Genomic DNA, 26,479 nt, shown 5'->3' on the forward strand with positions numbered 1-26,479 from the left:
CAGGGCTTTCTAAGGCTTCGATTACTTTCCTCACGGAAGCACCACACTTTACTGCCCATTGTTCCCATTCCATTAGTTAGCTCCAGTTTCAATTTATCTTTCCTTGTCACAGTGTGACCAGCAAACACCCGAAGACATCCAGGATGGAGCTATCAGAGAATGGTTTAAATGGCTTTGCTGGTAACTGCTGATCCATCAAAACCAGTATTTTTGTGTGAATTCTGTGCCAGGCTCGCAAGAAAGGGATTTCTCATTAAAAACAAAGACAGGCAGAAGGACCTTGCCCACCTCGCTGTAGCCCACAGCCCGGGAGCCATCAGCCTGGTCTGGGATAAGGCGGAAGGCCCTGACCTCAGCCACAAAGAGGAATAAGATGAAGCTGGGCTCACACCACCTCGTATGAGCACCTGCAGGGCTGCTGTCCTGCTGGGCTCGGCCGTGCCGTAGGGCCAGTGATCCCCAGTCAGGACATTTCCCACTCCTTAAGTCCCCCACGGGACAGCAAGTCATTGCCTCCTGCCATCACAGCTGCTGCACCTGAGCATTCCCCTGCCCTGGTCTCCTCCTCCCATCCTGGCTCCAGGAAATAGCCTGGATTTCCACAGGGAGGATAACCCTGGGACTGTGGAGGTTAAGCAACAAGAAAAGCTCACTGTGTACTAAGGACCAGAGTTTGGTCCTGCTCACCAGGCTCATTCATCTTAAAAAAAAAAAAAAAAAAAAAAAAGAACAAAAACATTGTCCTAAACAAGCTACACTCATCAGGGAAGGGGTGGGAGGAGGAAGGAAGAAATCCGATGCATCATTCAAGTCATCCAATTCCCACAGTAGTCCCTTCCCGTGGGGATGCTGAACTCCCCAGGAACAATCGTCTTGAACAGCTCACAGCTAATGAAAAAAGAATTAGATGATGCTGCCATCACAGGTCAAGCACTGTGAGGACACATCCCATCACCCTCCTGCATCACTAGGATCCCATTCACTGCACATCTAGGTGCTGGATGTGAACTTGGTGATGGCAAGATCTGAACCTGCTCAGGAGACTATGCGGTGGATTTTTTTTGCCATGCTGGGCTAAAGAAAGCAAAACCTCTTGAAAAATCAAAGCATCATTTCAATCCTAGACCAAGGGAGACACGAATAGGTCCAAGAAAAGAGGCATGGAGAGGAGGAGTTGAAACAGGGGAGATCAAAGTCAGTGAAAGCACTACTATATTAATATTAAAGGTGACATGGAAATGGGAACACACAGGGAAATCTGATGCAGTGATGTAGTGCTGAAACTGAGAAAAGGCTGAGAGCGAAGTAGCACGGGTAGAAATGAGGGAAGGACTAGAGAGAGCTGCAGCCACTGGATGCTGGGCTTCATTACCTTCAACAGGACCTTGCACAAATCCTCCAGCCTCCTCCAAACAGATTAATGTGACAATAAAAATTGCCTCACTTAAGCACAAATATCCACTAGGTATACAAGTACACCGATCTCAGCAACAGCGGTGCGGAGATCTGTAAATAAAACCTCATCCTCCCAGAGGGAGAAAAGACACATCAGAGTATATCGGGGAGTTTGCACTCTCAGTAATGCAGGAAGTGGTAGATTTACCAACAGGAGGACCAAGCACAAACAGAAACCCCGTATCTTCCTCACTACCTGGCATAACACATCCCCACATCACAGGATGGACACATCGCACTGCTGCTCACTCCCAGCCTCAATACCACAGCTCCATCCAGGCCAGCTGAGTCCAACCTGGATAAACGGGCATCCAGAAATGGCCCAGGACACCAGTCACTTTTAGGGCCCCTGAGCAGTGAGGAACATTTCCACCGCTTCCCTGGGCTGCAGTCTGATCCTGCCAGGCATCTCTCCCTACCTTTTGCAATGGTCTAAACTTGGGCATGTTGCCTGAATCCTCAGCGGAAGATGGCCCTAAGAGGTCCCAAGACAAGATTTTGGATCAGCATGAAAGCTGTACCGCTGACAGCTACTACTGTGCCTGTGGTTTCTCCTACCAGAGGCAGTAGATATGACCTTTATGAAAGTGTACAGGACTGCAGCTGTCTGTTCCCCATTTAACACCTACTCTGGCACACCAGGAACTCAACTGGATTTCAGCAAACTCTGGATGAGGTCCCAAATCAGTAGCAATGAAAAGCTAAGTCTTCAGATGCATTCACTCCCAACCCCTTTTTTTCTAGTAAATTTTGGGAACAGCTACCAAGTGCTTGATTGAACTGAAGGTTGATTCTTCCCCATCTCCCCACAATTTGTCCCTGTAAATATCACTAAGGTTTTTTTCACTTTTGGTTCCAAAACTGATTTAACAGTTTTCTGGACTTCCGCTCTAGCCAAACTAAAACAACTGGTAAACATCTTCAGATCTCATCTGAAGAGCTACCTGCAATTAAAATAAAATCAAATCCTTTTCTATGTCCTGGAAAATGAGAAAGAGTCACCCCCTTGTGCGCTTCAGTGTAGAAATCCAACGCTACCTACAGCTGCAGGAATTTGTGTATAGTATCTTGGCCCCAAAAATGCAGGGCTGATTAAAGCCTCGGTATTGGCTTTTCACAGTTGAAACGTTCACTAGTATTGCCAAAATTTCTCTGCGTGTCAGGACTGTGGGAGAACATTTTACAAATTAAGTAAGCCCAGAGCATGAGGTCTAAGCTGAGAGTAAAAGATCCTCTAAACAACCACACAAGGAGGCAGCTTGCATTTGCCAAATCACACAGATTCTTCAGAGGGCCTCATCAATTATCTAGCAAAGGAAAACACAAAATAGCTTTCTATTTCCCAGAAGAAAAGGGAAGTACTGACCCCTAGTAATCAATCTATAACTGTGGGGGAAAATATCCCAAGCAACTCAAACCTATTAAGATATAAGTGCAAAAAAGTAGTTTAAATATGAGCTCAAAAAAAATCAGGCACTTCAACTTACCACCACAAGCCTAGGTACAAAATATTTGCTTTTGCCTTCCCTAGTCAGCAAAAACTTTTCTACATTCTCCTTCTATGTGCCATTACTGGAAAACTGGACCTATAAAATGTGTTCTGCTGCAGAGAGGACACACACTTAGCACAGTCAGTAGACAACATTCATATAGTCTATAAACATCTACCAACCTCTCTTTTCACTTCAGACAGAAGTTTGGAAGGCTAAGCACAGTGGCCCAGCCATAGGCAAAGAAACAGCTAGAAGAGACGTTGTAGCCGCTTAGAGATAACAAATTTATTAGAAAGTGATCAAGTGCCTTCATTAGAAAAGGCCAAAAATGCCAGCTGGCAAATGAAATCCTGTCATGGGGAACTTGACCAAAAATCATCATAGTCTACACTGCAACAGCACACTGGTAGGATTTTTTGCTTATTTTGTTCTGGTGGGGGGTGTGTGTGGTTGTTTCAGGTTTTATTATTATTTTTATTTTAAAAATTAAGTTTTAAGCATCAAACGAGACTGATTGACTCTGTACCCTGGATTTGAGACTACTGCTGCTTTACCAGACAAAACAGTGGAAGATTGAACAAAATGTGCCAAACTGCTCAGTTCAGTCACCCTCCTCAAAGAGTAGATCCCCGTCTCAAGAAGTCCTTAACTGCTCCCTAAGCACAACCAATTGTCCTCTGAGGTAATAACCTTGCACCACTGCCAATCTGCAAGTGCAATCCAGTTTCAGAGCTGAGCAACTCAGTTTACGAACACCCTGCAGCGTCCCTCCCGAAAGCCACCACCAGGGCTAGAAAAGTACCTCAGCCAGCTGTGGTGCCTAGATCTCCAAGCTATTTCTTTGGGATCTAACACTTCTGTATATCATGCACTCTCATAAGTGTCCAAGCCCTACCACCATGAAGATATCATCTGTACTTGTAGCAAAAAATGATAGTGGGTAAGTGAACAGAAAAAATGAGGCACTACATTTTGATTCTTCAGTTGGCAACTCTAAAATTAATTCCATTTGTGTGGTAAGACCCTTTGCAAAGCACCCACACTCCTAAAACCTATTGTGTCGGCCTCTCCTGAATGCAACTGCTTAAGTGGTGATGCTCAAGTTCATAGCACGCATGGCAAACACATCCTAGGCCCCCTCTACAATTGCTCTTGTTTGGCAATTCATGAAACCAAGACTGGCATCACAGGCTCAGGGGTGCAGAAAGACTGAGGGCCACCAGCCCTGGAGGAGGCACCAGAGAAGCCAGAGGGGGAAAGCACCACGCTCAGGTGGCAGTGTTCATGTACCGAGGGCTGTATCATGGCCAGCCCTTTGCCAGAAAAAAGAATTTATTGTTTTCAAAAATACTTTGCAACATGATCGACCATCCCTTCTTCATGCCTGCAATGGGTGTTGTTTTCCACATAGTACTCTACCATCTTCCAGCAGGTAAATCTCTTTGTGCGTTGGCTTTAAGGGTTGGGACAATTCCGATACACCATTTTATTTTTTCACCTGATTTGAAGTAAATTACAAAACAGAGTGTATTTGAAAAAGGAGAATGCAGAGCTTTACTAGCAGAGCCAGGCATCTAAAGCTCTGTAGTCCTTTGTGCAACTCAAGGCTTTCAATCCAGTTGTTATACATGCACTGGAAAAGAAAAACAGCATTTTACCATAACTGAGAGGCACAAGGGAAAGAGAACATCCCACCTTTCTCATCCAGCAATCCACACAGGGGCGGCTGCTTTGCTCCTCGCCTTCACATACTCTCACTGTTACCTATCTCCATAGAGCTATCCCAAAGCCACATCAGCAGAAAAGTAAAGAAGAAAGAGGACAGACAAAATACCGCAGGAAAATACTTGTTTTCCACCCAAAAATTAATGCACCGTGTCACTTTGGCAAAGTATTACTGGATTTTTTTAATTTTTTTTAAGTTGACAGTTTGATCCAAGCTCCGTTGAGAAAATGGGAGCAATTCCACCAGCTTCAATGAGGGCTGGATCAGGGCCATCCTGAGAAGAGTTCACTCTGCAAAGATATTTCCTGCAGTTGGTGAGCCAGCTCAAACAGTGCTGATGTGGCCCTCTGAACCGAGGTGTGCTGACTGCTCTAACTCCAGAAGACTCTGGGCTCAATGATTTACTGCAGGCCAGCCGTGGCACAGAGCATAGCACTAGGTCTGCTGGGGCTCTTCGTAGCATTGCAGCAGTTAACATGCGTAAAAGCATAAGTATATGATCAGAGAAAGTAGGACTGAAATGGGAGAACAAATCTGGCATCAGGCTTACCGGGTTGGTAAGTCCCCTAGCATTTTAAAACACACTGTCAACCTTGTCCCTATGTGGGCTGATCAACTCTTTTAATGCCACTAATTTATACACTCAGCATCAGATCTCCTCCTGGAAATAAGCCAATCAGTTAAAGCAGCGGGGGCAAGCAACACATACATCCTTTGTTTCTCACAGGAAAAAAAATAATCGCTCAGCACATTTCCACACACTTCTGCTTGGAGCAGAAAGCGGGGACTGGAACACTTTCGTTCCTGCAAAGCACAATGGAAAGTGTGCCATAATTCACCAGGCTCTGGCCAGGAGTTTTGGGCAGAGGACCAGCATCCAACGGTAATGTCTGATTTAAGCAAAGCGATCCATTATACATCTGTAGAGGAGTTACCTGGCATCCGGAGGACATTCTTTAAATTGACAGCGTCAACAGAAGTTTCCAGTGCTCCCTTTGAAGAGCCCTCTGAATGCTAAGCACAGTAGGACTAAGACATTTTCCAAACTCAACAACGTATTTCTACATGATTAATACATGTATTATGACTTAAGAACAACCGACAGTGAGTTATTGAAGGCTTCACTTTCTCCCGCTGACGTCCACGCACAGGTTTCCTTCTGCATCAGCGCCCTTTGAAGGGAGCCACCAAGCCCGGGCTACCCTCCTCTCTCACACCCGCTGCCTTTGGATGCCTCCCGTCCAGGCTTCTCCAGTGACCAAACCAACGTGGTGGTGAAAAACCCCTAGCAACCCTGAAGGGACTGTGAGCACAGACCGCAGCCATGGCCCTGGGCTGCAAGCGTCCATCCGGGGTGTTGTCCAACACCTGACTCTTCACTGAGTTGGAGGAAAGGCGGTACTGGAGTGACATCACCTTTGGGGGCTCCTTGTGGGGACAGAGCAGGTGAAACCAGCTGGCAAAGGTGTGGGGATGCCCTGACCATGGCCGACCTCACCACCGGGCTGAGCCACGGGATTTAGAAGCACTCCTGCTATAGGGGCAGGAGGGCAAAGGGGCTGCAACCACTTTATTTCAAAATACTTTCCATCACAGAACACCTTCTCACACCCCAGCCTTGGTCATTACTTCCATTCATCCCACACATGGCAGAGCAATCATGTTCAAAGTCAAAACTAGTCTGTGTCCTTCTCTGCAAACTTCACATCTCCATTGTCAAACACATGACCTAAAATGGGATGTTTTCCTAATGGCTTGACATCAGTAAGCTTGAAGGACAAGGCAGAAGACCTGCAAGCAGTACGGCTCTGTGGGATGCCACAGCATCTGTACGGACAACAGCTTTATCCCTGCCTTTCCTGACGCATCCAAAATGATAGATGTACGTACTTTTACTATGATAGTACATACCAGCAAAAATCATTCCAAATACTATTCCAGACCATGAAAAAGAGCCTGGTAGCTGGTCCATAAATCATAGTAACAATTTAACATTTACCCTCAACTGACTTTTAACTTAACTAACCGACCACATGAACAGGCTTCCACTAGCTCTGCTGCAGAAATGCTGCTGGGCTGTTCCCTCTAATGCAAGCAGAGGACTCAACATTCCCAGCTCATCTGGGACAGACTTCAGCACCGCCATGGGGACAAGACTGCAACTTTAACTTGGAGTTTCCTGAATTCCTATTGTTTAAGGCTTTTTAACACTAACATTTGTGAAAAATAAGTTACAATAATAAAGACATTCTAGTAATACGCATGTGCTCGCAGGCTTAACATTTCCCTATAGTTATATATACATGGATATAAAATACAGATATATGACTCACAGATTAAATTTAGAACAGACAACACACATTGGAAAAATCAAAAAAAGACACCACAAAGAAGTAAACATCAAATGGAGAATATCATGCAAAGCAGTAGTATTCAAGACAAGGATCTGGTGGTTGTAGTTGCTCACAGATTAACCAAAATAACAATGCGATGTTGTCCAAAAAAATCAATATAATTCTGGCTGGATCTGTCAGAGATTATTCTACTCTACTGTGCAGTGAGAACTCACTGCTGTAAGAACTGTGTCCCATAGCCAGTCACTATGTTTTAAGAAAGATACAGGCCTACTGAGGAAAGTCAAGAGGAGAGTTATAAACACAGTAAGAGACCTAGAAAACATGACCTCGGAGCTAGAAGACAGGAGAAACATCACAGCACCCAGGGACTGAGGCACTATGGGCTGTCTCTGAAAACTTAATGCCAAATGGATGCTGGAGTTCTCACGAGAAGCACTGGCAAAATCTTTGCAAAGAGCACTTCCTATTGAATCCGCGCATTTTCTGAGGAGTTACCAGCAGTCTTCTACTCTATACAACACACCCTATTCCTTAGATCTCCTAGGCAATGCAGTGTATTTGGGAAGTTACAAAAATATCTTTCCTTTTCAACTGCTCTTGTTTGATTCCATATTATCTACCCACAGTAAGTTCCACAGATACCCTACGTGTTGTATAAAACCCTAAGACTTCTCATGGGTTCCAAAAATACAGTTTTCCAGTTAAAGAGTTGGTCCTCTCCTTGGTGTTGTACAGGGGTAGTTAAATACAAATTATTTAGTTACTCCCTTTACTGTATCTGCTATTGGTGACTCTAAGCCTCTTCATTTTTTTTTCTTGGTAATTTTTTGGGAGATTTGCCCTTTTCCTCTGGAAATTCTCTGTTAAAGATTACAGCTTTCCAGGCTTATAAGATGGTCTGTATCTCAAGCTGAACATGATTAGCTCATGATTAACAACTAGCACCTCTCCGAGCTAGCAGAACCAAGCTGGATCCCAAGGGACAAGCACAGAAGGTGTCAGATTGTTTTTCCATACTATGCCCTACAGGGACCTGGAACTGAATTATACATGGTGACAGAGAAGTCACTCCTTTCCATTAATTTATTGGGTTTTAATTGTCTGTCTGTTCTCCCTGTGCCCTTGGCATCTTGCCCCCAATCATGATGTTACTCATCTAACTCTGCTAGTGTATTTATACAGCCAAAAACTTTAAACTGCAAGAAGAAATCAGTGACCATGTTGCTCATGAGGAAGGTACGGGCACTACAAAGAACACCAGCATCAAAAAAATGACGTGCACAGTCACTGCAACTACACATGAGGCAGAGATGACAGGTATATGGTTTGCACATTCCTTGGCAGGACGACCTCCTCTTGTCAGTTCCCATGAGGACAGCGCTGTCCTCTAAACCTGCTGCCTTGTAGGTCTGACTGGTTGGCTTGAACTTCATTTGTATCAGTGTGGCCATCCAGAGCATATCCCTTGTGAAGGGCTTGACAGCCAAGATTCCCAGACAAAAACAACGATGTACCAAGCACAGAAACACAGGGATGGATTAAAGCCCACCTCCGGTTACCTGCAGAATGACAACTACAAAAGGCATTGATAACGTCTCACAAACAGCCAGCGGGACAAGGGGGTAAAAACACGACAGTCGGAAGAGGAGAATTGAGGCTTTGCTGCATGCATAAACCAAGCAACAAAAAATTCATGGAAAAAGTTCCTCCAACTGGGCTCAGAGCAGTAACAGCAAAAGCCATCTATTCTGAGCCATACAGCTCCCAGATTCACCACTATCATAATTTTACAAAAAGGAAAGCTTGCGTTTTCCATCTTTCCCTTTCCACAGTCTTCTCAAGAGATGCTGTGGAGAGCTATGTCTCAAGAATAGCCCCTTCGCTTTATTTTACGTAATTGTGTTACTACAGCATGTATTTTTCACTTATGATCATCACTTGGAGACTGATGTTTGTCTCACAAGCACTTAAAAATATCCCTCACCACATGCATTTGAGTTCTTTGATTCAAGACTTCATCCAAAGCTCTTTGGTGCGCTCCCAGCTGAAACCTTGGTAGTACCCTCTGTCGCCAGCTTATTTTGAAACCTACTCTCACTCCGGAGTGGTGACAGGGAGAGACATCAAGTCATTGCTCCTTCAGGTCCATGGAGACAACAAAAAACCCACCCCAACAGCCCAGCAGAATTGAGCAGGAGGGTTGCGAGCTCTCCTGGCTGCACGGCTCGGGCCCCCGGGGCTCCCTGCTGCACCCACACAAAGCGCACAGCCCGGGCTCCAAAACACATGGTTTACATCAGGCCACTGTTTTGGTTGCTGGAGAAGTACAGCCCCCTGTTCAACTCAGCAGTCACTTCTGGGAGGATAAAACATGAAACCCATTCCAGCACCAGGCCTCCTGAAAACTTCCAAGCACCAGGCAGCGAGGTGGAGATGGAGGGATATAGCATAGACTGTAAAATCAGGTACAGTATGTAGAGCTGTAACGCTTCTACAATAAAATCTTCAATTGCTAGAGAAAATGGAATGACATTTAGTGAAGAATGTACTTGTGTGTCATAAAAACTTTAATTACTCTCCACTCCCTAATAAACAAAAAATGGAAAAAGCTGAACATTTGGCAGACCCATTTCAGAAGTGTTTTTAAAACTGGCTACTTCAAAAGCAGCATTGGAAAGCGGCTTTTAAACCTGTCACTCGAACTATCCCTTTGTCTAGATACATCTCTTCCACCTGGCTGGCTAATACTAACTCACCTTGGTATTACTCTGTTTTTCTTGCTAGAACTGTTCTTTCTAATTTTCCTTTGGGATTCTCTTCAATGCATCTTTCAAGGTCCTGATATTATTAGCTTGCTTACATTTGAAGTATTTGAAGTTCTTCATCCGGCGAAAACAATTTTATTTCTGGCGTACTGTTCCCTTTGACATGGCTCAACGGCATTGGCCAGAGGTACTGGCAAAATGACTGACAACGTAAAGATTTGTCTTCCCATGCAGGACAGAGCCACAACTCTGACTCCGGCTATTTCCCGAGACTCCAGGGAACAGTCACAGGATGAAAGCACAGCTGGATTAGGTGGCACCATCAGCAGAATTAGGTTTACAGCCTTTAGCCTTTAAGCTTTCGATAACAAATAAATGTCAAATCTATAATATTTGAGTGAGTTTCAAATGTATATGCAGGTATCCTTTTAATCTTTGTTTACTGACTTTAAGGCTGACCTTTTCCAGGCTTAAAAATGGAAGGGGGTAAGGAGGGACTGGACCTCTGTGGTACTGCAGGTTTGACCCAAAGCTCCCTGGCTTCAGCGGGAACCTCTCCTTTATCATGCCTGTCACTGGAAATTTGGTTTACAAGAAGGGGGATTCACTGATTTAACAGAAAAGCAAGTTTATAGCAAAGCTAACCTGTTTCTTTTACACCATCCATACGACAAAGAGGAATAGCATGAGCTGTCAACAAGCCTGATAAGCCATTGATCCCAATCGATTCCTCTACGCACATCCCTTCAGTCCCTTGTCCTCAGGAAGGAGCGAATATTAGTGCTTCTCCCCCGAGATGCACCTGAAGTGCAGTGCTGACACTGCACCGCCCCGCAGGACTCCTGGCTGCCTCAGCTGGTGGATCCTGTGATGCTCAGACCCTTCCTAGTGGGCAATAAACTCACATTCCTTGGCTTCAGTGGATATTCAATGGCAGAAATAGCACAAATATCAACTTACAACATCTCAGGCCCTGCTTCTGAGATAAATCAGAGCCTAAGGGCGCTTTAAGTGGTGAAGTCTGAATCTGACTGCCATCACAAACATGACAAAAGCATAGGATAAAGTTAACTGAGCTTGTTTTCCTCTAGATAATCCTTGTATAGGCTGTTCTCTAGCCCTAGTCAGAAGTTCAGTGACAGGAAGGAAACCTGCCTGAGAAAATCAGAACGTCAACCCACACCGAGCAACTCATGCCATGGCAAGACATTGTCTGGAACAAACCATACCCCTTCAAAATCTTGTGTCTTTCCACACATGTCTGTGGTCTCCACATTATTTTCACCTCCAATTTGTTCTTGTTTTCATAGTCACATTCTTTATTTACTCAAAAGTGAGGTAACTTCTGTGCTTCTGACAGTCCAAAATAAAGCATACAGTACCTCAAAACCATGTCAGGAAAGTAAAGAGCAAACGTAACATTGCCACAAAGCTAAGAGACATACAATTTTGGTTAGTCTCCTCTTTAAAATCAGGGTCACCTGACTCATATTGCTTTTTTATGCATATTTTGCTGTCAAATCAGGCATTGAAAATACACTGTCCATTGAAGAGAAGAGGTGGACACCACATAAGAGAAATCCGCCACACAGTGCTGAATACTTGGAAGCCACATCTCTCCTGGGACATCCCTGACTTCCACCTGCATGCGTGCACCATCCTTACGCACTTCTCATAGCCGCCTCTACAAAGCGTGGAGCCTTTAACTGCATTGGCCCTGGATGCACAGTTAACTGCTGTTAAAGCAGCCCATTGGTATCGCAAGGGGTAACACTTGCCTTAGTGGAGAGAAAATGGCTTTAAGCCCACTTTACATTGCTCTCTCTGAGCGTAGGAGAAGAAGGTAGGAGAAGAAACAGTCCCCTGAGAGATTCCCGAGGCAGCAGGATCCCCCTGAGCGACTCCATGGCTCCTCGGGGCAGACCCAAGGGCTCACACACATGAGCGTATCTCCCTGCATGGGCAGGATCCATCTGCCACTGGTGCCCAGGGTAAACCCATGGGTTTCAATGGGCCCTTCCACTGCAGGCTCCTGGAAAGCAGGGCTCCCCTTTGCTCTCTGCTGCCCCAGTCTGCTGCTTGTCCCCCAAACAGTTCAAAGGCTGTCAGGGGCGTGGGGCTACTAGAAGTGCCTCTTGGAGCCCAGGCAGGATTTGGCTGCACAACCCGTGATGAGCAGCAACACTCTTTCTCCTCTAACAACTTGGCAATTTTGTCCATGACAATAGCAGAAGAAGGCACGAAGATAACACAGAGCTTGCACCAGGATGGATATTATCCCACTTGTAAAATATACTGATTCCCACGCTGAGAGCTGTCACTTCTGAGCTATAATCTCTACATGTTTCTATGAGAAAGAATTGACCCTAGTACAAATGCACTTGGTAAAATCCACCACGGCAGTAGGAAGAAATGACATCATCTGCTAGCACTGCTCCGTTTATCTGAAATTTCTGATGGTTTCATGAAAACATGGAGTAAGACAAAAAATTTGCTCACACTGACTTAATCTCAGTGGCTTTCTCATATTCCGTGAAGCTGCCACCTAGGGAAAGCTTTCTTTAGAGATTTCCACACAAGGGAACATATGCAGAGCTTTCTTTAAATTGAAGATGAAACTGGTACTTCTCCACCTACAGCTGATGCCCACATAGGTATGGCTAGACGGGAAGGGTGACCCAGCTGTGCAGGATCACAAGCCCACAGATGCCCTTCTCCCCAGCACTGGACACCAGCATGGAGCTGCACGATGCTGCTCTGTGCAGTCTGGCCACGGGACCTGGGTCGGGGAGTCACTGCATTGCAGCCTACCCATGTTTATTCTCACCCCTATAGAGATGGCCCTCTCACCCCTCTAGGTGGGCCTCGAAGGGTGCCTGCAGGCGAGGTAGTAAAAAAAGAGAGAGTATTGTTTCTAGGCTGTCATGCACCCCCTCCACCACTGCTCCCCTCCCCGCGTCCCAGTGGCCTGAGCAAGCTTTGAAGTGGGTTGGCAGGGGACACAAGCCAGAGCCAGAGCATGCGCTCCTGTGAGCCAACCTCTGTCCTGCTTCCTGCAGGTATGGCCACAGATCTCCAGGCAGGAAAACACACCTACTAAAATTGCACTGCTCATTAGGAGGCTAACTAAGCCACAGCAGCATCTTTATGCTGTGCACCTGGATTACTTCTTCTGAACCTCAAATCTTCACTCCATTGCTCTGCTTTCACATTAGTGCAATCTCGTTAAAATCAGTGGCACGTTACAGAGGCAGTCAAGTGAAGAATGAGGCCCTGCTCATTCAAAGGCTGAAGAAAACATTGTGCGTAATAATCCTGATGGGAGATACGGACTAGGCTTATGGAAAGTCACAGCAGGCAGCACAGTTCTCTTTCTGCACCAGCTTTCACTCTAACCTCATCAAGCAGTGGTTACCCACATCCATAAAGCGCAAAGCTTTATGTGTTTAGTTCATTATTCACTTTACATGTGAATCATATTTTTAATGAAATACTCCTATTCAAACACCTAATTTCCTTCCAAACCTTGCTCAACTTTTGGCTGCTGGGACGTTTTATGGCAGATCCTCAAAGCAGGAGACAAATGCTAATCTTCTCTGTATTGGTTTGGGCTGTTGGGTTGTGGGGTGGAACTGACAACTCTCTGCCACCTTCACCTTTACATCCCCACTCTACAGAGCCTCTAAAAAACCCATTCATCTTGGGCACTTTAACACCCACCAAATGGATTACATCAGTCATTTGTGGAAACAGCAACAAGTGTTAACCAAGCCACAACTAGCCAAAAACTCATGACTTCAACCATTCATTAGAAACTTGGGATTTTGAAAATCCCAGAAAACTGTGATTTTCACAGACACACACACACACACACACACAAAAAAAAAAGGAAAAAGAGGGTCAGTGAGACATTTCTGAAGCAAAGATCAGCTTTGGCTCCAAAGTGTTGGCAATCTGGATGGTGTGGCTTTGCTTTTGGATCATTCCTTTATGCATATCACAGACTTCACGTAATTATCCTGCTTAAGGGCTCTGGATTACTTGGATGTGAGAGGGTTGGTTTACACTTCTCTCCCAAAACACCTCAATATATCTAAACCTGCTCCCTTAGCCTGTAAAGTGCCACCGATTTTTAAATCTACTGGAGATTCGCATGTTTATGTAAAGTCTTCCCATTCCTTCTGTAGTTGAAGTGCACGTTCAACTTTCCACAAGAAACTGCCAAAAATGCCTCAGACTCGCGAAGTCAGAGAGCAGGAATTCAAGCTTCATCATGCATTGAAGGGGAAAAAAAAAATTAAAACTCTCCATTTATATTTCACATTGCAAACCTTTCATAAATCAGAAAAGTTTGAGAGTGTCCCAAGGTACAGGTTTGCTAAGAACAAAACACCGGCTCAATATTAGTCTCTGCTCTTCATTAGCAGCTCTCATAGATTAAGTTTCTTCACAGGGACTGGAAAAAGTACATCCTAAAACATCATCTTCAATTCTTCCTCATCATGAAAAATGCAAATAAAAAACACTAAAACATTATTTATCTACCTGTAACATAAAACTGTTCACAATTCATGTCTTGAAAGAACACCAGCCCTGATTCTTCTAAATAACTTTATTCCACTTTATTTATTGTAAAAGGTCTTTCAAAAAGTACATACGTAGCTTTGTACCCTGGAAAGGGAAGCTGGCAGCACACACTCCCAAGTCTCCCAAAGTGCAAAACTCATAGATACTAGGTAAAACGCATGCCAAGGAAATGGCCAGAATAGTATTATCGCTACCCTTAGGAGCTCTCCACTAGGTTGGGCTCAGGTAAGAAATGGATAGGCACAGATCTTCATTACTGATAAAAGACGTCTTTATTTCGTTTCATTTTCAAAAAACAAACCTCTGCAGTCATATTCAAAGCAGTGTCTTCATGCAAAGCCCTGGGCTGTATTACACATTACTCTATAACAAGTCCTATCATAGCTGAGCAGACATGACTGAGGCAAATGGCAGCAGCCACTTGCAATCACATCAGTTTACACATCATGGTCTGTCAACTACTAGCTGGGATGGTCAGCAAAGATTTTGCCCAATTAATACCCTTGAAAACCAGCTGAACATATCGAAAAGATGCACTCACAGCTCTGCAGATTTGTAAAAGAGAATCCATGCCATCCTCCTTGGTTTAGCCTGAACTGAAAATACAAATATCTACAAAGCAACTGATGGTTTGGCCTCCAATGCTGAGATGCAAAACTTGCAGCTTCTCCCCACATGGCACAGAGCATCCTTGACCAGTGGGATACACAGCAAGACAGGCATTTGGGGAAGAAAATCAACCCTTCAAGTCAACAAAGCCTCTGCAAAAATCAGGAAAGCAAGTCGTAGGAAGGACCATGATAGACTTCCAGACTTTTTAACATGCCATAGCTAGCAGCCTGCCAGAACCATACATTACCAATGCGCACGGACTCCTACTTTGTGTTATTCATGTATTGTTGTTTGAACACCCAAAATGGGAGATTTGGAAGGAGGGGATGAGTGAAAGGGTGTACTGATACAGTACACTCTCTGGCTGCTGGTAGGTGACCCTCTGACACTGAACTGGCACTGGTGCAGTTCAGAGGAATGAAGCTTTCAAATACCAAAACACACATTCAGTATTGCCCGCTTTGCTTGTGAGCTCTGAACATCCCATCACCAACACTGGCCAGTCCCTATAATGAGCTCCTGCCAAAAAACCAAACCATACTTCTATGACAGTAACATCTTCTACTGTCACAGGGCTTTGACTAGACCTGCATGGCATGCAAGGAGATGTTACTCAACAGAGTTATGGGCAGCCTGGATCTGGATGTTCTGCGTGGCCAACGCTGGGGAAGCAGCCCTGCAGAGACAAAGCCCTAGCTTGAATCCCTCAAACCAAGGCTGGCCGCTACTAGCAAGGCAAAGACATTTGCACTGCTCTACAAGTAGCTTAAGCAATTCGCTACCGTCTTCTGGGTTGGCCATCTGCTACCATTCAGTTGCACAAACATTTTGTTAAAGCAGCAAAGCTTCCTGCAACACAGTGATTTCCTTCCATAAAAGGGGCCCCAAATTACTCAAAAGCTCCTACAAAGTTTCAAAGTTTCACTGTTTGCCTTCTCGGTTTTTACAAGGACTGCTTGTAACTATAACAAAAGTGTTTTTTTAAAAAATATGTATTTATACAGCACAAGCAGCTTAAAATATGTATTTGCAAGAGGGCCCTCTTGCTGAAAAAGCCAAATGGCTCCTTTCTCATTGCCAAAAATCTTGCAAACCCTATGGCTAATTTTATGGAGGCTCTTATATTTGGATTCATAGGGTCTGTTTCTGCCACCCTTACTGCAATTACTAGCAGCTTGTTCTGCAAGGCTCCGGTCTTAAGAAAAAACTTGCTGCTCCCCAAGGAAAGCAACAGGTAGAATGGTGGGAACATGCTAAAAATAATCCTCCCTCTCTTCAGGCACACCACCTTCTTTCAGAAACATCCATACTAACTCATCAGCTACGCTGAGGTCCATCAATTATCTGAGCTCTCAATTCAGCTCTCTCCACTGGGCTGACATGCTTCCTCTCCCTGCTGGTGCTAGAAAAAAATTTTGGTTTCTCTTGTCTTCTCCCTCCCCTCCACCGACACATCCATGGATGGTTCCTTCCCTCCATTCCCAATGGGGAGTGTGGAAACCATCCTCTCCCAGACACACTCCCACTGCACCACTGTGCAGGCACAGCCGTGCCCACACCAGCCTTCCTGCATAGCTACAACTGCCCTGTGCTAGCACAATGTGGGACAGCTGGCTTGTCACCACCACAAGGAAAGACCTAAGCCAATACAAAGCCATTTCTCTTTTAACCTTACTAAAGTGGTGGTCTGAAATCTATTTCCATCCCACCAAGGTTTCACGCTCATTCCCATTCTCATGTCACATCATCAGCTGCAGGTTTCCAGCCAGACCTGCACAGCGTGGTACCAAACATGACCAGAACCCCACAACATCTCCTACCACTCAACATCCCTCCCTGAGGGTAATTTAAACAGCTGGTTTTGCAGAGGAAAGTGAGTGTGTTTGCAGAGGTGTCTGGCCCTCAGCAACCAGCACCTCCAAGGGCATGGCACCCTGCACTGGGGATTGAACTGCTGGGAGGGCAGCTGAGGAGCACATATGGTCTGAGACGTCTCATGGCTATAAACAGGTATTACCTTGCACTCAGCAACTGAAACCCAGCAGCTCAGACCCTGACTGGGAAGGGCTTTCATGAAGACGCACAGGGTGCCTGCAGGTCAGTCCCCTGACACCAATTTAAGCATGCACTCACGTTCTCGGAGGACCAGCTTGACTTACTGTAGCCATTAAGAGTGAAGAACAGGAACTCAGCGCCTTGGCACAGCAATCATCACATTGCAAACAAAAAAGTACATTACTATACACATCTAGCCAGCAAATTTGGCTTGCTAATATTGCTGTTTAAGGTTTAGACTTTCTAGGTTTTCAATACTGCTGCTGTGCTGTCACAGAAGAGCTTATTTTTCCATTTTATTTAATTTTCTGTTGGCTTTGTTTCTTTGGGAAGAGAGCAATTTCTTCTGTGTCTGCAAGCACCAGACACTTCAAGGGATGGATGCCATTCAGGACCTTCTTGGTTGGTCATCACAGTAGGAAAAGATATTCAGGTCTTTACAGCCACGCGCTCCGAGTGCAGCTCTTCCCCTCTCCTCTGCATACATACAGCTTTGGACCTGAGACTCAGGAGCAGGGCTGCAGCATCACCAGAGCTGCCCTAAGATCCTACAACACAGCGAGTATCTAGATTGATAGTAAATCATTTCACTTGCAAAACAAACAAGTTAAGGAACACAGAAGTCAATAAAAAGCAGGAATTAAAAATCACTTTCTAAACATTCCCAAGCAGACTCCGAAGTTTACTGATCGGAATAAATGGAAAGCTGGGACACTCTACATTTTCAGGCTCTCCAAGCCTGTGCTTACAGTCTCTTTCACCAGAGAAACATGACCTGCTCACCCAAGCTGAATTTATCCTCAAGCACCTCTCTGTGGTGCAGCTGGATTAACATTCCCAGATTGGAGAGGCAGACACCAAGCCACATCAGTTTGCACATTCGATCCAGCAAAATCATATGCATGTACTTCCTTCAGCTGTGTCGTCCAGTGATTTCAGGGAGTACCACCACACACAGCAGATAAGCATGTGTGTAAGCATATTGCAACTCACAGCCCAAAACACAATAGACAAGAGGGAATCTACAGCAGGGACAACATCAGAACACGTGTCCCGAGTTGCAGCCCACGTACCCCTCTCCACCTCAGGGGACAGTCAGCTCACTGCTTTGCAGGGATGCTATGTGCGATGACCATACAAAACCAACAGTCTCTTACTGAGGTTTGGTGAGACCCTGTGGGGATACTACTGAGCATCTCACAGAAGATCTCAGTCATTACTTCTTGTTTGGAAAGTTTCAAGTAGAAGAGAATAGCGGCTTAGGTTGGGCAGTTCTCCGGCACCACAGCGTGGAAAAAACATTCAACTCATTTTTAAAACAGGGCCAATGGAGCACAGGAAAGGTGAGATGTCATTTTGAAAGTTTGTCTCGGACCTCTGAGTGAAACCAGGTCTCGTGATGCCCAGCCCACCTCCCCAGTAATAAGACCTCAGACACTTACAAATACATATATTAAAAATACATGCAACCTGAAATCAGGCTGAAGTCTCAGCCCAGCCGAGCCAGATGGAGCCTTTCCATCACTGCCATTCACTCTTAAATTGTTTATAATACATTTACTTTGGGAGACCAGAAACATCAAACTGACAGCACAGGGAGGAGAGAAGCCAACACGAAGCTCAGCTGACAGAGACGGTAAGGCTGCGAACACATAACCCAGAGCACCCACTCCTGCGAAGTGTGGCAAGCCTTCTGCCAAGTCCCCGGACTGCTGTCGGCTTCATGCTGCTACAACCTCTCCGTGCGTGAGCTGCGGGGCCATCTGCAAAGCATCTGATGCTAAAGACCACGCAATTATGTCACCAAACTAGGCATGGCTTCAAACGGTGATGAAAGGGAAAGCTATTCAGACTATGCGAAAGTGCAGCTCAACTGTTCATGCAGGGCCGGATTCTGACGCTGTTAGGTATTTCAGCGAGGCTGCCACATGAATCAAGACACTACCCAGCAGGAGTAACAGCATCTAAATCCAGCCCTCCATCTGGCTGCAGCCTGCATGCTGCGATGCTCTGGCCCAAGGACCTCAGCAGCACAGGCAGAACTAAATGCTGGCTTCCCGAGGCTGAAAACACGAGGCCCGGCTACTTCTGCTGCAGGAGAGCAGGGAGCAGAGGGCAAACACCCAGGGCTCGCTGCTTCTGACGCGGCCGGAGGGGCGGCAGGGTGGGCACGCTGTGCTGCTCCCACACTCCCCTCCCTCGGCAGCAGGAGCATCCGGGGGCTCTGCGAGGGCTGGCCAGGCAGGTGGCAGGGCTCGGGCCGGGCACTGGGCGCCACGAGCCACCAGCCATGGCAGCATGGTTCGCCAGCCACATCTGCTGCTTTCTGTTGTGGGGGTTTTGAGGTAAACTCAGTAGTTGCCGCCTGTTACCAACCGCGTACGCCCTTCCAAGGCTGACACTCTGAGAGGAGGGGTAAAGCACTTCATTACAGAGTACCACAACAAATGATGTTGGCTATTCAATTTCTCTTATTTTTGTCTTCTTTTTAGAGACAAGGGAAAACTAATATTCCAGCTCCAGCAGTTCCGACTTTTTCCCCAAAAAAATTTCAGCCAAAATATTGCAGCCAACTATACAGTAAACATGACGACAAATAACCATTCGAAGAGTTGCCTCTTATTTTACAGCAGATGTATATATTAGGAATGACCGACTCCTCCAGTGGAAAAATAATCAGTTTAATGACAGAAGAATACAACAGTCGGAAAGATTTGCTGGAACCGGGAGCGTTGCAAGATGCCCAAGAGGACTTGATGACTGAGTGATAGCAAAATAGCTGCGCTGGAACAATGAGGACTCCACAGTCCTCAAAGGGTAATTTGCTCTGTTTAATGAAGAACTGATTTGATGATCAAGTTACTCACTGAAGAGGGCTGATTTAAAACGCACACTTCTCCAGACTGCTTTCTAATACGTACATAGTTAAATTTGGATGAACCTTTTAAGTTTTCTTCCAGGGCAAGAAGAAGCTTGGACTGCCTTCCTTACAACAGGATTTCAGTATTTCATCTGATGTAACTAACAATATTCCCTTTGTTTAGGAAAAGCTCTCTGTTTAGAGCATGCAATTTCTACATGACCCGGGTCTTTCTTCCACCTTTCCTTGCTTCTCCACTCCTTGGGGCTATTTGCTTTAAATATAGACCAACTCTGTCAAATGCAAGCACCTACACCAAAATGGAGCCACACACAGAGACCGATTTCAGAGGCACTGAAGCACAGTCAGGTCTTACTGCAGCACTGAGGTGTGACACAGCCAGGGTATGCACACGGGAAGAGCTCCCACGTCCCACGGCACAGATGTAATTTATGAAGTGCTAACAGTGTGCCAGGGGTTACGAGATCGGTGAGAGTGAGGTACAGTGACTGCTGCTCGGCAAACGTATGATATAACCTACACAGATTTTAACCATCCTGAAAATGCTGTGAATGGTACAAAACATGCTGAAGCTTGAACATACATCTGCAGAAACTCTTGAGGGGCAGAGGAGGAAGGAAGACCTTACAGTACATCCCAGAGAGCAGTCCCAGGGAACCAGGGAGGAGGAATTGGCGTCTTCAGAGCTACGTGTGTCAGAAACCCAGAAGCCGCATGCCTTAGGAGGGCAGGACATGAGAGGAGAGGTCTGGAGAGAGATGGGTACCAGGATCCCCTCCAGGACGAAGAAGCCAGAGGGAGCTCAGCAGCCTGCACAGGTCTTGCTGGGGACCAGAGGCATATGAGCTCTCAGCACAACCTCCTATCTCCCCAGGCAAGACAAGACCACACAATGAAGGAGCCGTCGTGTAAACACTGTTTCATGTTGCTCTTGTTAACTGTGCTACCAGTATAGTAGCTACGCACTCAACCGTGTGGTTCACCGTAGAAAAAGCTCCTTTTCATTACAAGCTTTTCTAAAGTTTAAAGAGGAACCGGGGAAACCCGACACCTTCCAGGTGCTTGTATGTCCCCAAAGGAAATGAATCCAACTAAGCAGGTGCTGCAGGCAACCGCTGCTGGTGCCTGCAAAGTAACAATAAATGCAAGAGCTGGGATCAGAGTGTCAGGAGTCCATCTAGCCAGGTACAGAGTCAGTGCAAAATCCTCTCGCTGGTCTAAATGCCTCTTGGGTAAGAGGCAGGCAGTGGAGATGCAGACTAAGCCGTACTGTCCCTCTAAATCCCTAGACATCCAGGGTGTGGAGGAAAGCTTAGAAACGTGTGTCCCAAAACTCAGAGAACAGACAGCAAAGCAAAAGTTCTCATCAGTTCTTGTTTTTTAAGCCTTGTGCTTTTTAAGCCACTGTCTTGATCTTGGCAGGGCTTACTTTGGCACTGCAGTTTGTGAACATTCAACACAGATTGTAGGTTTTGCAGCCAACAGCGCAGCAGAATAAGCGGCAGTATAGCAAACACATATAAGAAAATATAAATGTGATTTCAAAGGCTTTATACTGGATCATGCACAGCGAAGGATCTTCCAGACGACCTCCCATTTCTTCAAGACACCCTTCACTGCTCTATTGCCCTGAAGATGTAAGCCATACCACTCCTCAGGGGCTATGATGTCAGCGCAAACATAGCCAAAATGCAAGTTCTCAGCCCACATGGAATCAAAATACTTGGGCTCCTCATGAACCGGAAGGAAAGGATCTCCCCAGCTTCAACACCTGCTGCTCCCCTCTGGATTTCACTGCCTCACACCCAGGTGGTTCATCCGTCTCTTCCATGCTGGGCAGGGGCATGGACTGCAGAGGTGAAGTGCTCTCTCATCTTGGGAAATAACGAAAACACTCACAGTCCCAAGCAAATAAAATTTCAACTGCACTCAAAGGAATAAAAGCAATTTAGTAGTGCAACACGCCAGTGAACTCGTTGCTGCTTTATGGGGCTGTAAAACAGAAAAGACAGGTGGCAATTTTGGGGGGGAGAAAAGCACAACAGGGAGCACTGATACCTGCCCGAGGGATCAGCGCGGTGTCTGCAGGGTCTGGGACTGCCCTCGCGAGGCTGCACAAGAGCGCAGTACGCCTGCAGCTTCGGGGAGAAAACAGCAGCACGGAGCTTCCCAAGAGGAAGGCACATCAATGTCCACGCCGTTCCGTCTGGAGAAGTGACCACGTCACCTGCTGAGTGCGTTAGCAGTCTACAGGAGGCACAGCTAAACATCTGTGCTCCCTCCTCCCCCTTAGCAGAAATCACACACGCAACAAGCAGTAAATGTTCCTGTGATACACGCAAACACCTAGTTATGAACGGTTCGCTTGGGCAAGCGGAGGGGGGAGTTAAGGAATGCTAATTTATGAAGACAGATAACTCAAGCTAAACATGATAAGAGGATCTTGACATTTCAAAACTAGAAAGAAAAAAAAAAAAGAAAAAAGTGGTGCTGGTTTGGCTGCAGGTTTTTGAGTATCTGGGATCACATTCAGGCTACCAAACACAGGCTCACTCTAGAGAGCTTTGGTCAGGAAAGGGTTCCAGTCCCGGTTATACCTCAGCTACAGCAGTGTAAATTTAAGAGACCCAATGCTACCTTAGCCACACTCCTGAGCACCTCCCCAGTGATGGAGAGAGCTGGGTGACACAGCTGCCAGCTGGAGAAACCACGGGTCCCAGACATGCACCAGAAACTGAGCCTGGTGAAAACACTGCTTTGCTTCATTGATCTGAAGACAACAGACAACCTGCAGACAGCTACACATTACTTGCAGCAGACATGAAGTCCAACCTCAGTTATCTTAAGACTCAGACTTAAGACTCAGTTATCTTAAGACTCAGAAGCCACATTTAGTGTTTCAGTGTCCACAAGAAATATCAATGTCATCTGAGCACTGAATGTGTCTGATGGGGGACCTGTATTTTTTGGGCATATGAATGCTCACTCAATGCACTGGATCATACAGACGAGATCCCATTCCCTCTGCAGGCAGAGAAAAAGCATGCCATGTCTTCATTTTGCTCCATGACCTACTCAGCCCCCCTCTATTTTCTTTCTGCATAGATCAGCTTCTGAGAGCATCTTCTTAACCGCATGTCCAGCCAACCTCAGTCCATGTGCTGTCTGAAGAGCTGGAATTACAGACTTGGACGGCACAAGGGCTTTCATACCTCTGACACACCCAGAGACTGGTACAGAGCTATACAGTTAAGACCATTACAGCATTGTCCTAAATAACTGAGAAGATACATTCCTTAGAGCTAAATGAAGTGGAAAGTTCCCTTGGAGACCCTTCTGCTTTCTCTGTTTATGTCACACAGTCTAGACAAGGAGGGAAAATGACAGTTAATGATGCTGTCAGAAAGGCACTCGCTCTGAGCACAGCCTCTTCTTAGCATTCCTCCCAAATTTCTCCCACTGGTCACAGGTGGTGCTTGAATATTGTTTGTATAAAAGCAACCGAGGAGGGTTTCTACAGGAGGACTGCTTTCCGCTGTCAGTATGTGCTCTACATCCTTCCACACGCGGGATCTGGCAACAAGCAACAAAAATCTCTCTTGGCAAAACACAAATGGGACCTGCCCCTAAACTGGCTCCAGCACAACACCCTTCTCTTATGCTTCCTTGGCCCGAGAGACTGCACATAGCAATCCCGGGCACAGGCCCCACGCTGACTTTCCATTTTGATAAACAGAAGCAGTCAATGACAGCACCAGCCCCCAATGCCAGACCCTCACTGGGGAAAAATCTTTTCTTTCTTTCCACAGACAAAAAATGAAGGGCTCTTTCACTTCATTTGTCAGAGCCCCGCCGCTGAGCCAAGGCAGCCTCCCCGTCTCCCAGACACAGCACTCAGGCAAAGGCTCCAAAGTGCAGAGTGAGTTTGGGACAGGTCACCTAGACAGAGCGCATGCTGGAAAGGCAAGGAAAGGAGAATGGGAAGGGACCATTTCAAACACAGCCAGAAGATGAGAAAGCAGGGCCAAGGGCAGCAAAGGTGCTCAGCGATAGCTTTTACTCCCAGAGAAAGGACCCCAGCACCCACCAGACCTCCTGTGTAAGACTGCACTTCTTCAGGGCACAGTTTGGGTTTAACGGCTTATAAATCACTCTCTAGATTGGAGAAGAAAAGTGGTGCCCACTTAGCATGGCCAGCACACCACCAGGGACAAGGAGCACATGTGCAGCCCACACCCAAGTCCTGCACAGCCGTTCTGGGGTTAACAGCACAGTGTTCCCACCCCAGCAGGTTTTGGTGCGCTCCAGAGGTCTGTAGCTGGGAAGCACGCAGCACTCTGTGCAGCGCTATGCCAAGACATTTGGGTTTGTTCAGAAATTGGCTTGGTTTTACAGTGCATTGGTGTGGGACTGCAAACGAGGAAAGACTGTATGGATGTTACATCCAAAATTTTCAGTGAAGTTTCAGACTCCCCTAGAATCACTTTAGACATTACACAGTCAGAGAAGCAAAAGCCTGCCTGTGCTCAACAGCTAACACTTTTCCTCAGAGGCTATGACATTTCCCATGGATGTCACCCATGCTATCAGCACAAAACTCCCCTGCTCCCTTCCCTCCTTCTCCTCTCGCTTGCCAGCAGGCAGCCCCAGGGACAGCAGATCCAGTCTCCCCTCCATTCCCCACCACCACAAAGCAGCGCTACTGCAAACCCCCTTCCAGGAGAGTGATCCCAGGCTTAACCTGGACGGGCACAGCATGTCACGGGAAGAGAGACAGCAGTGGATACATGGGCACCTGCCAGCAAAGCTCCTCTGTGCTCAGCCTCCTGTAAAGGCACTCTGCCACTACTCTGCAACTGTGCACCCTGCGAGCCACACACCTTCAGCAGCCCGCAAAGAGAGGGCTGCTCAGGGTCTTCGAACTGGACTCAAAGATCTTTTCCTTGTTCCAGGTTAAGTAGATCTTTCCAGTTCGTTTAGCTGCACACTAAAATTCACCAGGAGCCACGGTGACATTAGGTCCCGGGCTCTCCTGCCCAGCCCAGAGCTGCCGGGGGTGAGATGCTATCGTCCTTGGCTGGCTCCTCTGCCACCAGAGCACCGGGCTGGAGATGGGACAGCCACCCATCCCCTTCAGAGCCAGGGAGCAGGTGTCCCGGTACCGCCCTGGCCACGGTAACCCCAGCAGTTAAAATCTGGTGCTGACATGCCTCCGTATGTCCCTCGGTACCTTGCCTCTAGCCGTGCTGTGGTGCAAAGACTCTGTGGGCACAAGCCGAGACAGATGCGGGACTCAGCATTGCCTGCGGTGCGGACAGTGCCGCGGGGGCTGCAGTTAACGTACACCGCTTCCACGGGGGAGAGGTCGGGGAAGATCTGCCACCCCACCCCACCACCCCACCTCCAGGCCCGATCCACAGGGCTCCGGCGGCGGGAATGAAGAAAAGCGGGATCCCGCCTGACCTGCAAAAAAGATGCTCAGCGCGGGGCTGCCCGGTCTCAACCCCACCCCGTCAACCGAGTGAGAGGGGCTCTTCAGCAAACGGGACGGAGGGACCGGCACCGGGTGCCAGCGGGAATAAGGCACACACGGGCTAAAGCCAAGAGGGACGGAGCTCTCGCTGCCCTCAGCTCACTTCGGCCGGGAGCGTCCTCGCGGGCTGCAGCCCCGCGCCCCGGCGCTGCCCCAAGCGCAGCCGAGCCGCGGCGGCGGGTCGCGGTCCCCGAGAGCCGCGGGGCTCGCCCAGTCCCTCGGCGTCGGGGCTGGCCCCGGCGCTGCAGACCCCCCTCCCCGCTCAGGTCTCCCTCCCCAGCCTCCGGGAGGGCAGCGCTGCAGCGGCCGGGCCGCCCGCCCCGGCGGAGCGACCGGCACAAACACGGAGGAGCGGCAGGTGCCTCTGCCGCGGCGCCGGGGCACGGGAGGCGGCGCGGCTCGGCACGGCTGGCCCGACTCGCCGGGGTGTCCCCCCGCGATGCCGCCGCGGCGCCTGGCCCCGGGCCGGGCGGCGGCAGGGCGCGACGCCGCCCCGCATCCCCGCGCCGCGCCACGGCGCCCCGGAGCAGCCCGTCGCCCGTCAGCGCAGCGCCCCGAAGCAGCCCGCCCCGCGGCACACCTCCCCGCCGGGCAGGCCACGGAGGCGAGCAGGGCACGCCAGGCGCAGGGGCCGTCAGCGACACGCGTGGGCCGGCGCACGCTCACCCACGCGCGCGCAGAGCGGAGGCACCTCCGGGCGGGCGCCCGGCACGGCTGCCTACCTGGTGCGGCGGCGGGCAGCAGGGCGGCGAGCAGCAGCAGGGCGGCCCAGGGCCGCGGCGGGGCGCGGCGGCCGGTGGGCCCCGCCATGGGGCCGGGGGGCGCGGGGCGCGGGCGGCGGGAGCGGCGGGGCGCGGAGCTGCCGCCCGCCCGGCGTCCGTCTCCGCGGGGCTGCCCCGCTGCTTCCTGCGCGCCCCGCCGTCTCCTCCTCCCGGGCTGCCGGGAGACTGCAGCGGGGCGGCCCCGCGGAGGCGGGCGACGGCCCTCCGCCCCCCGCGGCGCCCCGCCGCCCCGG

General features: G+C 48.0%; 1 protein-coding gene across 1 annotated transcript in view; it reads right to left on the bottom strand.

The window, feature by feature from the left end:
* FNDC1 (fibronectin type III domain containing 1) overlaps window positions 1-26,211 on the bottom strand; it is a 74,395-nt gene extending 48,184 nt beyond the window's left edge. The window contains exon 1 of the mRNA XM_059833123.1: window positions 26,187-26,211. The gene's annotated coding sequence lies outside the window, so the exon portion shown is untranslated. The remainder of the gene's footprint in view (window positions 1-26,186) is intronic.
* Between the last annotated feature and the right edge of the window lie 268 nt (window positions 26,212-26,479).

Source organism: Gavia stellata, chromosome 2, assembly GCF_030936135.1.
Source record: "Gavia stellata isolate bGavSte3 chromosome 2, bGavSte3.hap2, whole genome shotgun sequence".
NCBI classification, from domain to species: domain Eukaryota; kingdom Metazoa; phylum Chordata; class Aves; order Gaviiformes; family Gaviidae; genus Gavia; species Gavia stellata.